The sequence below is a fragment of the Haliotis rufescens genome, unplaced genomic scaffold, assembly GCF_023055435.1.
Source record: "Haliotis rufescens isolate VD_foot unplaced genomic scaffold, xgHalRufe1.0.p SCAF_11, whole genome shotgun sequence".
In the NCBI taxonomy this organism is placed as follows: domain Eukaryota; kingdom Metazoa; phylum Mollusca; class Gastropoda; order Lepetellida; family Haliotidae; genus Haliotis; species Haliotis rufescens.
In genome coordinates, this window is record NW_025963791.1 from 21,811,956 (window position 1) to 21,827,312 (window position 15,357).

At 37.5% G+C, this 15,357-nt stretch overlaps 1 long non-coding RNA gene across 1 annotated transcript in view; it reads right to left on the minus strand.

Annotated features, from left to right (window-relative positions):
* The window catches only part of LOC124137214, a 108,132-nt gene that overhangs the window by 18,641 nt on the left and 74,134 nt on the right, over positions 1-15,357 (minus strand). Inside the window, exon 5 of the long non-coding RNA XR_006861497.2 lies at positions 7,199-7,236. This is a non-coding gene — a long non-coding RNA (uncharacterized LOC124137214). The remainder of the gene's footprint in view (positions 1-7,198; positions 7,237-15,357) is intronic.

A 15,357-nucleotide genomic window follows, 5' to 3' on the forward strand; every position in this document is an offset into this window, starting at 1 on the left:
AACTCTTACATAAGCCTTCGGTCAGGAATAACAATAAGACGTATAATTACATAGCTGGAGACAGGTGTATGTTGATTTAGTATAGCCTATCGCCTACACCGCATGATGCATTATAAAAACATCTTAAAACACTTGTCAATTTGCAATGATCAATGTCATATGACTAAGGGACTCTGTGCTAAACAGATCGATTATCAGAATATATCTACATAGCTGATCTGATATTCTGACCCACAGATACCTGTCTCGCCAGCTAGGAAGAGAGTCGCCATCATATTTGGCATATCTCCAGCCCATCGGTTGAACATACCTCCAGACAACGTGTTAATGAATTATCGGTACCTTTAAACAACATGTACCAGCTATGGTAGACATGATTAATGAGGGAATGAATGCCTCAAGGCACAAATGTATTTGATGACATCATAAATTAATAGAATTGAAAAGCCCCTAATATGCAAACCTATCTGCAATTTCTATTCAAAAGAAGTTGTAAATAATTAGAGAAAATCACAATGAAAATGTGAAATTATTTTGTGGCATGAAATTATAGCTTATTTTTGTCCAGTCACACAGATCATAACATGAGTCTCCAATAACCATACATTCAGAAATCAGCACATTTTGAATATCAATCTTATCTCATATGTGAACAAATATCTTATCTACTGTTGCATATCAGCACTTGTTGTGACCTTCACCTTTCTCAATTATCAAAATGGTCGTCAATTGTTTTCATAATGGCCTATTTACATTGAAACACTTAAAATCAACATTTTACAAACACCAACTTATTATATGACAACTTTGAAGCAATATTCATCAAATTTAACGAGATATATTTAACAACCACAAGTCACGACAAAGACTTCCCTGTATGTCAATAAATTCTATCAGTGAAATATTATCTGCAAACTAACCCTCCAAAGTGGACACTTACCACCTATGAATTGTAGTGCAAATCACTGACAAGTAAAAAATATGTATTTACTTTATCTGTGAATAAGCATAATAAATACAGAACAGGTGTGAAACCCTGACATACCCCTCTCTCAACAACATGATGACTCAAAATATAAAGTAAATTTGTTGCTGTGCAGGTCAATAAGTTATGTTTCGAGTGTCTCCGGTATCTTCTCTTCATAGTTCTTACCTACAACGTATCCTACAGGCTGTAATTAAGTGTACTTTCCAACAATAAATCACCTGACAACTGCAGTGCTCATAAACCCTTCCACTAGGAGTCCTTGTAGGGGTTTAGCACAGAACCATGTCAAAGTATCAGTGTTAATAAAATTTTGATCAAAAACCATGTCAACACTGTGACAGAGATATACGATGTTATTATGTGTGGTGACAGTGTGTCCTCGTGAGCCTCATTCTGACTCTTGTCTTCTCACACCTGGATTTCTACGCCACATATGCCATTGGGGAAACATGCATTATGCAACACGATGTCATTTTTGCAGTTCATAATGGCGAGAGTGAGTGAGTGAGTGTGGTTGTACGCCGCTTTTGGCAATATTTCAGCAATATCATGGCAGGGGACACCATAAATTGGCTGCACACATTGTATCCATGTCGGGAATCAAACCCAGGTCTTCGGCGTGACGAGCAAACGCTTTAACCACTAGGCTACCTGACTGCCTTTCATAATGGAGAAAAAGAGTTTGAATGATTTGTTGCCTCGTTCACCATGTATCCTTACTTATATGGTACACATACCATTTCATCTTAAATGGCCAGATAAATGGAATTGAGTAAGTGAGTTGGGTTTAACGCCGCTTTTAACAATATTCCAATTATATCGCGGCGTGTCAGCTTAATGTTGGAGGAAAGCCCGAAGTGATTCAGGTCTAAGATGTTGACCACTTTCGGTGAAACCCATGAGTGTGGGTATGGTGCTGACAAACCTAGAAACATAATCGGGGTGAACCGGGTTTTGAACCCACAATCATAGGTTTCTGGCGTGCCCAAGGGACGCAACTCTGAACAGCGAATCGCGGAGCCTTAGACGACTGGGCCACCTGTGCCCCCAGACAAATGGAGAAAAAAAAGGCAGCGTCATACCAAAAGACATTAAAAGATGGTACTTGTTGTTACCTTGTCTGATGCTCAGCATTAAGGGGTTGAAATGCATACACACACTAAAACTAACTCTTCTGATGATATACTACTCACAAAGGGTTAAGGACCAAGAAATGTTTTCATATTACTACAGTTAATCTGTCATGCGTTGACAGTTTAAATACAGTAATATGAAAGAATCAGGTGGTCCTAACCGTTTTTAGTTGTATACGATCCTAATATAATTACATGATTAGAGAATACACCCTTCCCTTTCTCCCAGTTCCGACCATTTGATATTCGACGGGGAGGGAGATTGGCACTGCCTGGGATTTTGTTTCAAGATTAGATACTTTCAGCTACAGCTTCAAAACCAGATATTTTTTTTATCTAAAACTATGAGCCTGAGGTTTTTGGGAAAGAAAAACACCTTGCAACAATGTCATTTCTGTGGCAGGCAATTTCTGGGTTTTTTGGACGAATTTTCAGGGGCAACTGATTTTTTTTTATCAAATCTCAGGCCTCTCCCAGAATATCAAATGGTCGCTCCCAAAGTGGATTTATATGAAACACAACAAATCTGACCTTGAAGCACTATGTCACAACAAACACACAAGGGCCATTAGCATCTGACCCTGATAACCCTGCATTTAGCCCACTTCACATTCATAATGTAATCAGAATGTGATACAGATTCATAAGGGATACAGTATCTGGCGGCCATCGATGGCCGTGATGCCCACCTGGGGTGACACCTACAAGAACTGCTGAAGTGTAATGAGTTGTGGATATTTATCTTGATGACGCTGAATCTGTGGTGGTGTGATTGCCTTCACAACATGGGAAAGTTTTATCAAACTGTCATTTGTGTTATCTGGTAAAAATGTAGCATTGTTTATCAAGAGACTATGATTGAATCTTCACAAAACCAGAGGTCACGTTTCTATTTCATGCCCTTAAATGAAAAAAGCCTTTATTCACGTTACTTTCATTTACTGGGTACATATACCACATACCTGGAGTAAAGCAAAGTGGAGTGGAGTGGAGTGGAGTGAAGTGGAGTGGAGTGGAGTGGAGTGGAGTGGAGTGGAGGGGAGGGGAGGGGAGGGGAGGGGAGGGAAATGGAGTGGAGTTTCACACCAATTTTAGCAATATACCAGCAATATCATGGCAGGGAACACCAGAAATGGGCTTCACACATGGTACCCATGTGGGGACGAGCAGAACTTTAACCACTAGCCTTCCCCACCACCACAGACGCATGTTAGAAATATTTAGTCTTAGATCAACTAGACATCTGGGAACTCTTCACAAGTTCAACATATATAATAATGCCTTGTTGTATATTCTGATTCGAAAAATATAAATTCAACATATCTAAGTGTTCAGTAAGAGGGATATGATAATTTCTGCCCTAATATTCTAATCTAGTGGTCCTTCATGCATATCCCGAATTTTCAAAACATGTTATGAGTATGACGGAGAAATAAACTTCGAATGCTCTAACTAACATTTCAAATGGGTTGACCATTCTTGAAGCAATGGTCTTTACAGCCAAGTTCAGAAAGAGCTGTTAGGTCTTACGTTTAGCCGTGTCTTTCAGCTTTATGTGGCAATGGCAAAACAGGGAGTGTGAATCCATGAAAATAACAAAGTTACAACAAAACGTAAAAACCCTTAACAAAATCATCAAGCAGTTGAAGCAGACATAATTAACACTCTGAAACGGTGTGCAACCTTTAGTGATAACACTATAAAATCTGTGTTATCATATCTACTCATAAACCCTTCACATATATCAGTACAAGACAATGGCAAAAACATTTCATGTACAATTTTCTCTCCGCTTCACATAATGTCTGTCAATGGGGCTCGAGGATGTTGTAGACAGTCAAGTCAATGGGGGAGTTTCAGTTTGGAGAAACTAGAAGCCACCAAACCGTGACAAAATGAGGAAATTACATGGTGTTTGTCAGACCCAAATGCAGGTCTCCTTATTTCTGACCGAGATTCTGATCTTCCCTGAGTGTTTGCTTTTCAACATTGAACCAGGCAACAAGCATATCCTGTTATAGGGACAGAGCTGATGTACATGTGGTTCAAGTGTCACATGGTCTGTGTCGACTGACTCGTAGTTTCCCCGGGGAGGGAGGGGAGGGGGGGGGGGGGGGATGTATTGCCCCTGGCTACAGCTTCAGTTCTCATCAAGAGACAAAACACTACATATTTGTGTCTTTAGGAAATCACCCCATTTTGACACCATTAACATTCCAATGTGTGAAAGATAAAATACATATTTCCAGTCCACAGAACTGCACATACCATTATGATACAGGGTCCACTTGCACAAAGCAATCTTAGAGCTAAGATGATCGTAACTCCCATACTTTAACATAGGCTTACAATAATCTTAGCGCTAAGATGGCTTTTTGCAAGTTGGCCCAGGAAGCTTTATTTCTGGATAGCAATTTGAATGTGGACAAGACAAACTGTCAATTTTTTGGGATGTACTATTCCAAGTTTAAGAGCCTTCCCTTGGTTGAGTTCACCTACATTATTTCATTTATCTAGGCCAGCCTATTTTTGTGTGAGTGAGTTGGTTTTGAAGGCGCTTTGAATAGTACACCAGTTATATCACGTCGTGGCAGCTCGATGCACGTCTCAGACGTTTATCATTTTGGCAAAACCCATGACCAATGGCATGGAGCTGACAAATCTAGAAACATAACCGAGGCAAACTGGGATTCGAACCCATGATAACACGTGTCTGACATGCCCAAGGGACACAACTCTTCACAGCAAACTGCATCGTTTTAGACGATTGGGCCACCGGTGCCCATTCAGAACACGGACAACATAAACTGTCAATTTTCGGGATGTATCATTTCAAGTTTACCAGCCTTGCATCTGTTGCCTTCACATAAATAATTCCTTATGACCAAGGCTAGCCTATTTTGGATATGTTACAGAAGGAGAAGCTTCACAAGATTGCTCCAACCTCTTTTCACAGAAATCATTGCACAAAGCAAAAGTAATACTTCCACTTGCTCCTTTACGTTAACATGACTATCTAACGAACACCTGGTGTCATTACTGATGTTCAGTCATCCATTCATAAAATTTCACTATTTTGCTTTTTAAGCCCTATGAAATCTGTTTTGGCAGATAGTCGACCGGCATTGATGATTTATATTTACAATAGCTATTTTGCCTTTTACGACCTGTGTAATCTGCTTTGGAAAATAATCAAGGTTATTCCTGGGCGTTGATGTTTTACGCTCACAACAATTGAATCCTTATGACTGCTTAGTAAGTTACAGAGTGTGTAAGCAAAAGAGATAAGAACAGAAAAAACCCAGACAGGAAACTTTGGCTCGAACTCTTGTCAAACTTTGCACCACATCCCAAGGTCAAGTCACCCATGACTTCAAGGTGACTCGTTGAGGTGCAGTATTTTTTCTCATTTCTAGTTTGGGCCAAATCTCTAAAATCCCCTGCATAGGCCAGAGCACCTAGACTAAATCCTCTCATTTATAACTCCCCTCTACCCAATGTGAAACTGATTATATCCTGTGTTCCCACAGGAGACCCAGCACAAGTCCAGACTTGAACCCGGTGTTTTCCATTCACACTGAAATTAGGACAAAGCATGTACCTCCTCTACCTTCACCCTTCTGCTCAGCAGACTTTGTAGTCAAGCGCAAGTGTAATAAATATACCTCTTATCTGTGCAGGTATAGCATCAGAAATGTGGAAAACCCTGCCATGTAGAGTTTTTTCAAGTTTAAGTGGCCCTCTTGTTTGCTGAGTGTGTCAGATTGTAGTTTATGTTCGTGGTTCTCTTCATTCATAATCTTAGCTACCATTCATGTTGTATTTTTTGGTGCTTGTTTCTTTGATTTTTTTATTCATCCATTGGTAAATAAATTACATGTCGGACTTCATTTTAACCAAAGTTGTATCAAGTCTTTGAAAGGCATTGAGAAGTGATACACATGAGGAAGAGAATTGATGGATGTCAACTTCTTTATTAAGATGTCAACTTCTTTGTTATTAGGAACACAACGTTTCAGAGTATATGCTTACTCCTTCATCAGGTGAAATTTGTGAAATTTCACCTGATGAAGGAGTAAGAATATAATAAGATAATATTCTCCCGCATGTCATATCATGTAATATTTACTTGTTCCATTACCCTGATATGCCTACTCAACTAAATGTTGTAATTATGGTTATATTGAGGAAGACTTCCTGCTAGTTTGCTCAGCATATAAATGGTAATGTACAATACACAGTAAACTACAGCCATCACGAACACGTTTATAAAGAATTGACGGTATAACAAACGTATTGTTTGGTCCCAACCATCTGTCATATTTATGCTGTATGTTTGCTTATAACAAAGTACAGTTATAATGAACTAAAATTAGGTGTCTCTGAGTTTGTCATAACTGTAGTTTACTGTATATATATATATACTAGAGAGTTAAAGCCTTTATCCCAATAAAAACAAATTTTATCTATTAATGGTGAGGTGGTGAGGTGAAATTGGGTTTAACGTCATGTTCAAGATTGTTGCACTTATATAGCGATGTGCATGTACGTGCGTGTGTTTGTGTGGCTGCTTGTACTAGTCCGGACTAATTCCGATTAATAGTGCTAGCTCACTGAGATACCATGCCGCAGTTTAACATGAATACCCCACTCAGACAGTATACTGACTCCGAGCCAACCAGTCCTTGTTTTAGCCCCTTGATGCCGAGCCCCAGACAGGGTAACAACAAGTACCATCTTTTAACGTCTTTTGATATGACGTGGTCGGGGATCGAACCCCGGACCTTCCGCTCTCCGGGCGGACGCTCTACCACTAGACCACGGAGGCGGTCTGTCTTTTAATGGCCACAAGAAGCACTCAAAACCTTGCTGTGTACTTTTATCCTGCAACGGTCCAAGGTAAAACAACTCTAAAAGTATAATGTCATAAATCCTCTATCTTGTCAACTCCACCTATAAATATGTTGCATGTATTCTGCATGTCATGTAACCAAATATAAAAATGGGCTGTTGTCTTTCATTTACTAAAATAGGGACACAACTGCCTACACCGGCATGCAACAGATCAAATTCTTACCATCACTCTTCAATCTGTCCACCTTCAGAGACATCTATCTGTAAAAGAAAGCAACATCAGATTGAGGGAATGAACGGAGTATGTCTGTGAGTTGTACTAGAGTTATGATATGCTGTTTGAAATTAGATATGCATTTGACATTTACTAGTCTGGGAGTGAAAAGCTGACTTCCACTGTCACAAAGATCAATTTCAGTTACATATGTTTCTGTCATAGCTACAGACACTACAGACCAAGGATGCTGGTCAAGGGTAGGACGGGTACCTCAGGTAGGACCTGGGTACCCACAAGACTAGTTAGTCACTTTCATATGTTAAAGTGACCTGTGAAAATCGGGATTCGAATATGTCTTCAGCAACCCATGACTAACGGGATGGGGTGGTCAGACTCATCGATTTGGTTGATGCATGTCATTGAATCCCATTGAATAGCGTGGATCGATGTTCATGATATCAATTACTGGATTGTCTGGTCAAGATTCGATTTTTTACATTCAGCGTTAAGAACAAACAAACAAACAAACAAATTCATATGTTAAGTAAAGATAAAGCTTCAGTCAAATTCAGTTTATGATCAGCTCGGTTTATACACTTATCTAAATAGTTATAGCTCCGGTGAGGGAACAATTCCCCATTGGACAATGACAGTATGTACTAGGGCTGGGATGGGTAACTCGGGTACCCGGGTCCTACTCAGTACCCACCGGACCCGGACAGGACTACCCGGACCCGTGGTTATTCACGTGATATATTGTTTATTGACAAAAATTATCTAAAACTCTATGGTTACACAACAAGTCACAAATGTTCGCATTTCTTTCTGACAATGCACCCATTCCTTCTGATTTTTCATACGGTTGAATAAAGATATCACTTAATTCAACTTCAGCGTATGAATGACCAGATTGTTTAATACATGTATCTCAATACGTTTTGCCAGGGCTATTCTAAAAATGTTCCCAGTCGGACATTTTGAGACATCTCCTCCTGAGACCTACAGTGGGTACCCGGGTAGGGTTGGGTAATAATGGGGTGGGCACCCGGGTAGTAAATTTGAACTCCTCACAGCCCTAGTTTGCACCCATCTCTTGAGATCTACAGTGGGTACCCAGAAGGATCGGGTAACAGGAAGTCAGGTACCAGGACTGTCCCAGCCCTAATACTCATACAACTAATCCACATCTGGTAACCTCAACAGTTGTCATTTCATCACATTTGGGGATCACAATGTGAGTAGTGAGTTTGGTTTCATGCTATTTCAGTTATATCACTGCATGGCATCTCTACAAGTGAGGAAATCCCAGTTTGATGCAGGAAATAAACAGTTATCACTTCAGTAAAACCAAATCAGTTCAAAACTGGGACTTGAACCAAGCATCAGTGGATCCTGACATGGTTAAGGGAAACAACTCTTCACTAACTGTAACTAAGACAACTGGATCACTGGGATTAGACAAAATACAATCATACAAAAGTTTACCTGCATGAGCATATTACAATATTTAATACCCAAAAAGGAAAATATCGCAATTGTATAAATACAAGCTTAAATTATAAATAATTTCAAACTTTTCTGACTTCATTAAGCTTGTAAAAGCATGATGTGCAGTTGGGTACCTTACCTAGTTGCTCAAGTATTTACTCCTCACCAAGGTGGAGGCCTCAGAAATAACAAAATAACCAGCATGTAATTTCCACAAAGGACACAGCCTTAAATCAGGGTTTTACCTTGACCTACAAAACTAGGGGTTTCGGGGACCCCCAATAATTAATTTCAAGGGTCCCTACAGGGTCCTGTAAAGTAATGAAATGGCTTATGGAGTCGTGTACTGTACTGTAAGCGAGAGGAGAACAACAAGGGTGCTAGCCCGACGCAGTTTCACGAATGTTAAACGTATCCTACGGGCTGATAGAATTACAATTTTTCGGGGAATTAGATGTATCTGTATGTTACCAGTATTCGGGCTAGTAGACTTTCTAGGTTAATGTCTATCCCTGGTAACATTTGATAATCATTTTAAGTACAAAATCGTCATATTTCTTGTAAAGAATTTTGTACAAAGAATATTACTGTGTGTTCCTCGGGATGCAACATATTTGTTTTCTGTGTTCATTCTAAACATTTGTGAGTGCTTGATGCACATTTCTGTATCGTGTAAAACACTCTTAAATCAGTCATGTTTATACTAATATGCATAGATGCAGTTCACATGGTCTCACTCATCAAGTGGTCCGAGGTTCTGTTTCATGCAGAGCTATTCATACCGATATGAACAGTTTTTCAAATACTGTCAAAACTTCTAACATTTCTTCAGTATTCCTAACATAGGGAAAAAGCTTAAATATGTCTGACCAGGTGTGCAGAATATGAATAAAAACCAACAGCTTGGACCTATGTAATAACTGATGACTGAGTTGATTTTTAAAACAGACTTTTTGTCATTTCTAAATTTTTATGAAAATGAATTTTCAGATAATCATTTCTTTCTGAAATCAAAACATCCCTAAAAGCAATTCAGCAAAAAACAAAAATATAATGTAATTTTCATCATGCTGACAACAAAATCCGATGTTTTATTACCAAAATATATGTAAAAAACAACCAGGGTGTTTAATAGATGAAGCAATACTCCCAAACCCTGAAGACTCCCTATTGATATCACTAGCCTGCAAGGACAGCCCCAACACAAGATGGTATTCAGCATACACAATGAAACATGCACAAAACTACCTCTCCTTTGTCCAAACATTAAACTATTATTTGCAAATTTCAAAACATAATTACTGTTTACTGATGTCAAACATTTAACTATTTATATTCTGAACAATTATCTTCACAAACGTATACATAAGTGGATCATTTTAATATTATGTGATAAAGTGAGTGGGATACAACCTTGAAAGGGTTATTCAAAAAATATTGAATAGTATCTATTGCTACAAAATTGTTGAGGAATTGAAAACACTCTCAACATTTTTTGTGAGGCCTACATTAATGAAATTTTATCTGTGAAATATACTTTTAAAAGCCTCTTGTTGAAATTTAGCATTCATTGTGAAATTGACATATTGAAGTCTGAAAATCAAGGTTGTTCCAACTCTCTATGCAATAATTTAAACTGGTTTAAACAATTTCTATTCAAAATTTCAATTATTGAAAAGTTAAATTTGAGATTTATACTTAACACTTCCTATTTTAAAAACTTGAAAAAAACTATCAAGATAACTATTGATAAGTTCATTATGGGAGAAAAACATATTAAGAATCAGTACAGAAATTATGTGTGAGCAAATCTTGTCAAGATTCTTTTAAGTTCCTGTTCAAGATCTCCTACGACTTTGAAAAACCTTAAATATTTGTTCATAAAAAAACAGTTGACCAGTGGATGAGTGAGTGAATAAGTTAAAAGTTAACATTGCACTGGCATTATTTCACCCATATAGTGACAAGAACAAGTGCATATATACGTGATGATACATGATAACTTTTGAAATCCTTATCAAGGCGATAAATTTTCTGTTCAAATGCAATTTCAAATGATTAGGACTGATAGTCATATTCTTCGTTTTTGTAAACACATTTACAAATTGATCTAGAAAAATGTCTTTTAATGAACTTTACTTGCCCACTTAAAAGAAGTCTTTAACATTTAAAAAAAACCAACTTACTTACAGTCTGATCAAATTAATAAGATTAACAAAATAAATTTTAAAACAAACAAATCTGTACGCATTCTTTTCTAAAAAAAGATAAGTTAAATTCATAGAATCAACACAAAAGACACGTTTTCAAGCACAAGCAGAGACAAGTGGTTGGGTGCCTTTGGTCATGATTTAAATATTGACAGACTGTTAATCAGGCAATCTATTCTGTGGGTAATCTGCACCAATCAATCCAGAAATGCAACCCATCTATATTTCTTTACTCTAATGACAGAGAGCCTCTTTGGCATAAGCTAAACAATACTTGCAACAGATAACACAGGTCTGTCCTTAATTGAAAACGTATGTGTGATAAATCCACTTATCTAGATATTTACAATTCCCAAGAAACAGATAAAAAAATAACAACACTTCATCTCATGTTTCCACTGATAAAACACTGCGTTGGTGTCAATTTCAACCCCACAGACGAAATAGAGCTCAAAAGTCCATAAATTAGCTGTCAAAGTTATTATTTAGAAATATTATTACACTTGGGAGACAATGCATGTGATATTGTTAACACTCTTATCTTAGCCTTTGACTTGAGAATCACGATCACATTTCAGCGTACATTTCTAGCATTTTTCCTTAAACGTTTATTGCCAATGTTCTCAAGCATGGTGAAATGGATATGGGTTTCAAATGCTGGCACTTGATTAAGCTGAATTAGTCATGTGCCCTTTCAGCATCTTTCATGGATCAGTTTAAACCCTGCGATGTAGATTTAATTTTCCATTTAATCCCTGACGGCTTACTCTTAAAAGAACTGACACTTTTGTTTTAGGTCATAATGTGATAAAGTTATGATTCTCCACAGCAGGAGTTGCATTAACCATATCTTAAAAATAATTTCTCCAAAGCATAGTGATTTATTCTTTATTCCCAAACTAGGGTACTATATACTCAGAGCTACAGATCAGCAACCTATTTCCATAAAATACCCCCAAAAATATTGAAAAACCCAATTACTTTCAATTAATTTGTACACAGAAACGCATGCATTAAATGAAAAACTCAAATTATAATAACAGCACGCGTAAATACCCAATGAAGCTTTTTCAGCATGGCTACAAAGAAGCTAATTTCTGAAACAATTACAAGCTTATTTACTTTCCGAGTCAAGCCTATATATTTAGAACAGTTATATACATCTAAAACATTATTTCATTTTTTTTAAATCTTAAAATGTTCACTAATTTAGGGAAAAAAACCAATAGAGTGATTAATGTATGAGTGAAAAAATATTGGTTACCCAATTAAAAATGAAATGACCCAATGAAAATAAAAACCCTAGGGTAAAAACTCAATTGCTCAAAAAGTTATCTGGAGCTCTGATACCATCAAAATAATCTCCCAACTACTACACATAAAAATGATGTTCAAATGAAAAATCAGTTCATCCGATTACATGCAAATCAATTTATTCAGGTGCTCTTCAAACCTTGTGCACCATCAGAAATAATATTTGCTGGTGATACACCAGTACGCATGAGTAAAAGTAAAGATTGGATTTAGTAATTCACATTACATTTCGTCAAGACGATGCGATGTTGATGTTTTACGGCAACAAACGTAAGGCGGTGAGGTGGGCCTCACCTTCGGGCACACGAGTCCCTTGGCATGGTATTACCAAGTCGACACATCTTCAGTATGCAGGAGACAAAGGCAGACAAACACGTGTTTAATTGCTCAGACAAACGGTGTAACAGTTTATACAAGCAGAAGCAAAACTTAAATAGATGAGGGGGAAACATGGTGTTTGCATTAGAGAAGGCAAATCAAACCTGCACACATTGCTCAGATGACAAGGCTGGGGATATGGGTGCTACCAGCAATGACCTGATCAACAGCAACACCGTTGCAGCCACATCCACGCCAAGCTTCAATTGGTCTTTTTCTGCCGATCTCAACACAAACCTACTCTGGAAAATCGTATCAAGGATTAAGGTCTTCCTTTCCCGATTTATCAAATAATCTCCACCAATCTTGAGTCAATGTATTCATCTGACTGCAAGTAATCGCCAACAGAGACCAAGCTTCACAAATATCATTCATATTTTCACCATGGTTTCTGGATGGCTTTGAAGTCAGCGGTATTAAGTGATATAAACGTACGAGAAGTCACCCTCTACACAAACAGATCTCCCTACTCTTGGCCTGTCCCTCATTCCTTACAGACTTGAAAGAGAATTTCCTGAGAATATCTCCCTCCAATTCCTCTGTCATGTTCTGCCATATATTGGCATCAAGGAGTGAGGTCATTTTCTTATCATTCTGGACTAAATTTCATTCTCATCTTTGGTGCCTGTATCTACCATCAAGATATAATCAATTTGTCAGATGGAAATTTTAGAAACAATTATATTTTCTTTGAGATTTCTGTGTCAGATTAGTTGACATGAGGTATGTGTGTATCTTTAAGGCTGAGTTGTGTTTGTCGGGAAATCTGTCTCAGGATACATTTTATGGTGTGTTCTGACAAATATCTCATGTTTGAAGCAGGACCTTATGTGCACTTTCTGTTGACAAATAGATTTGATATTTTTAACACAAAATAATTACTCACATTTTTTTAACCTTTACCTCATCAATTTTTTTGTTACCTTAGCTCATATCAGTTCAAATGTGCCTTTTTAATTCTATTTACCATTTTATAACTAGCTAACTTTTTTTCTTTGCAAAAGTGACATAATCTTGTATCACACCGGTTGTATTAGTAATTTTAGATTCATTCTGAAAGCATAAATCAAAAGTAACATTGAAGTTTTAATTTCTCTTGTAAAATACATAAGCATAAATAAAACCCGGAAATTCTTCTAAAATATAAAATTCATATTTAAACAAATGAATAAAAAACATGTAGAGGAACAATGATGACTTTGAGAAAATACTAAGGACATAAGTACATCTTTGTCCATTTAATTACTTCCGTGGTTGTAGTAAAATTCATTCATAAATTATTTTTTTTGGAAAATACTAGCTTTCATTCATGCTTGCTCATTCGTATGCAAATTCATTCAGACCTCTACTCACTTTTACACAGAAATAAATAATCTAGTAATTTAGCCTCCTGACCTCTTCAAAACACAAAGGGATCTACTGTGTCAACAATTCATAAAATACGCTTGTTAAAAAATTATGGAAAAAGGTTCCACATTTAATGACATTTTAGGGTCAGCCAGAATCATGTTCTGCATATGGCATGGCTTGCAATGTTTCCCCTAATGTTGTAATAATTGCATGTTATGAGCATAAAATATCTTAATGTCTCATAGGAAATAATCCCATCAAGCAGAACAATGCACTTCTTTATAACTAACATATTCATGTTCTATGGCATCTTTAATAGATTATACAATTCACTATGTCAACAAGCCCAAGTTTACTACACACGGTTTCAGCAGTGTTGGGAGGCGTGGGAAAATGAGTTGGCAATAAAATTGCTAAATTCATTACCCCAACATCAGTGAAAGGTGTGTGTTGACAGTACTGGTATGTCACAAAATAAAACAATCTTTAGTTTCAACATTAAATGTGTTTTATTGGCATAACTGGTGATGTCACAAGAATGAACAAGTATTTGTCACAGAGTGACGAAATATCCCCCGCCATATACACCATAGTACCAAATATGAAGACAATCCAGCGATTAGTTCTTGAGATATTGTGGCAACACCGTTTTCCAACTCCAAAAACAGATTTGCCTGCTGTGACCTTGAAAATGGGGTCAAGGTCACCAAATCTGACAGGTGTATGCGGTGTCTGTATATACACTATAGTTCCAAATATGAAGACAATCCAGCGATTAGTTCCTGAGATATCGCGGCAACACCGTTTTCTAACTCCAAAAGCAGATTTGCCTGCTGTGACCTTGAAAATGGGGTCAAGGTCACCAAAACCGACTGGGGGATAATAACTGGTCTCCATTCCATCATTTTTACAGCTGACCATGGCTGGTCAACTCCCCTAATGAGTGAGTGAGTTGGGTTTAACGCCGCTTTAAACAATATTCCAGTTATATCACGGCGTGTCAACTTAATGTGGGAGAAAAGCCCCAAGTGATGCAGGTCTCAGACGTTTACCACTTCGGTGAAACCCACGAGCACAGGTATGGTGCTGACAAACCTAGAAACATAATCGGGGCGAACCAGGATTCAAACCCACAATCATAGGTTTCTGGCGTGCCCAAGGGATGCAACTCGCAGCGCCTTAGACGACTTGGCCAACAGTGCCCCCACTCCCCTAATGAATATCAGATCATGTTGATATCTATGGGAAATAAAATGAAGGATATGCATCATTTTTGGGTTATTTAAAATATTGTTCATCTAACATCCCAATTTGGACATTGAAAGCTAGCTTTTTACTATCTCTCTCCTTTTTTACATTAACTTCTCTTGAGTTGTATATTATCAGAACAATTATTTTATTCGATTGCAACCAAGGCAGTGTCTT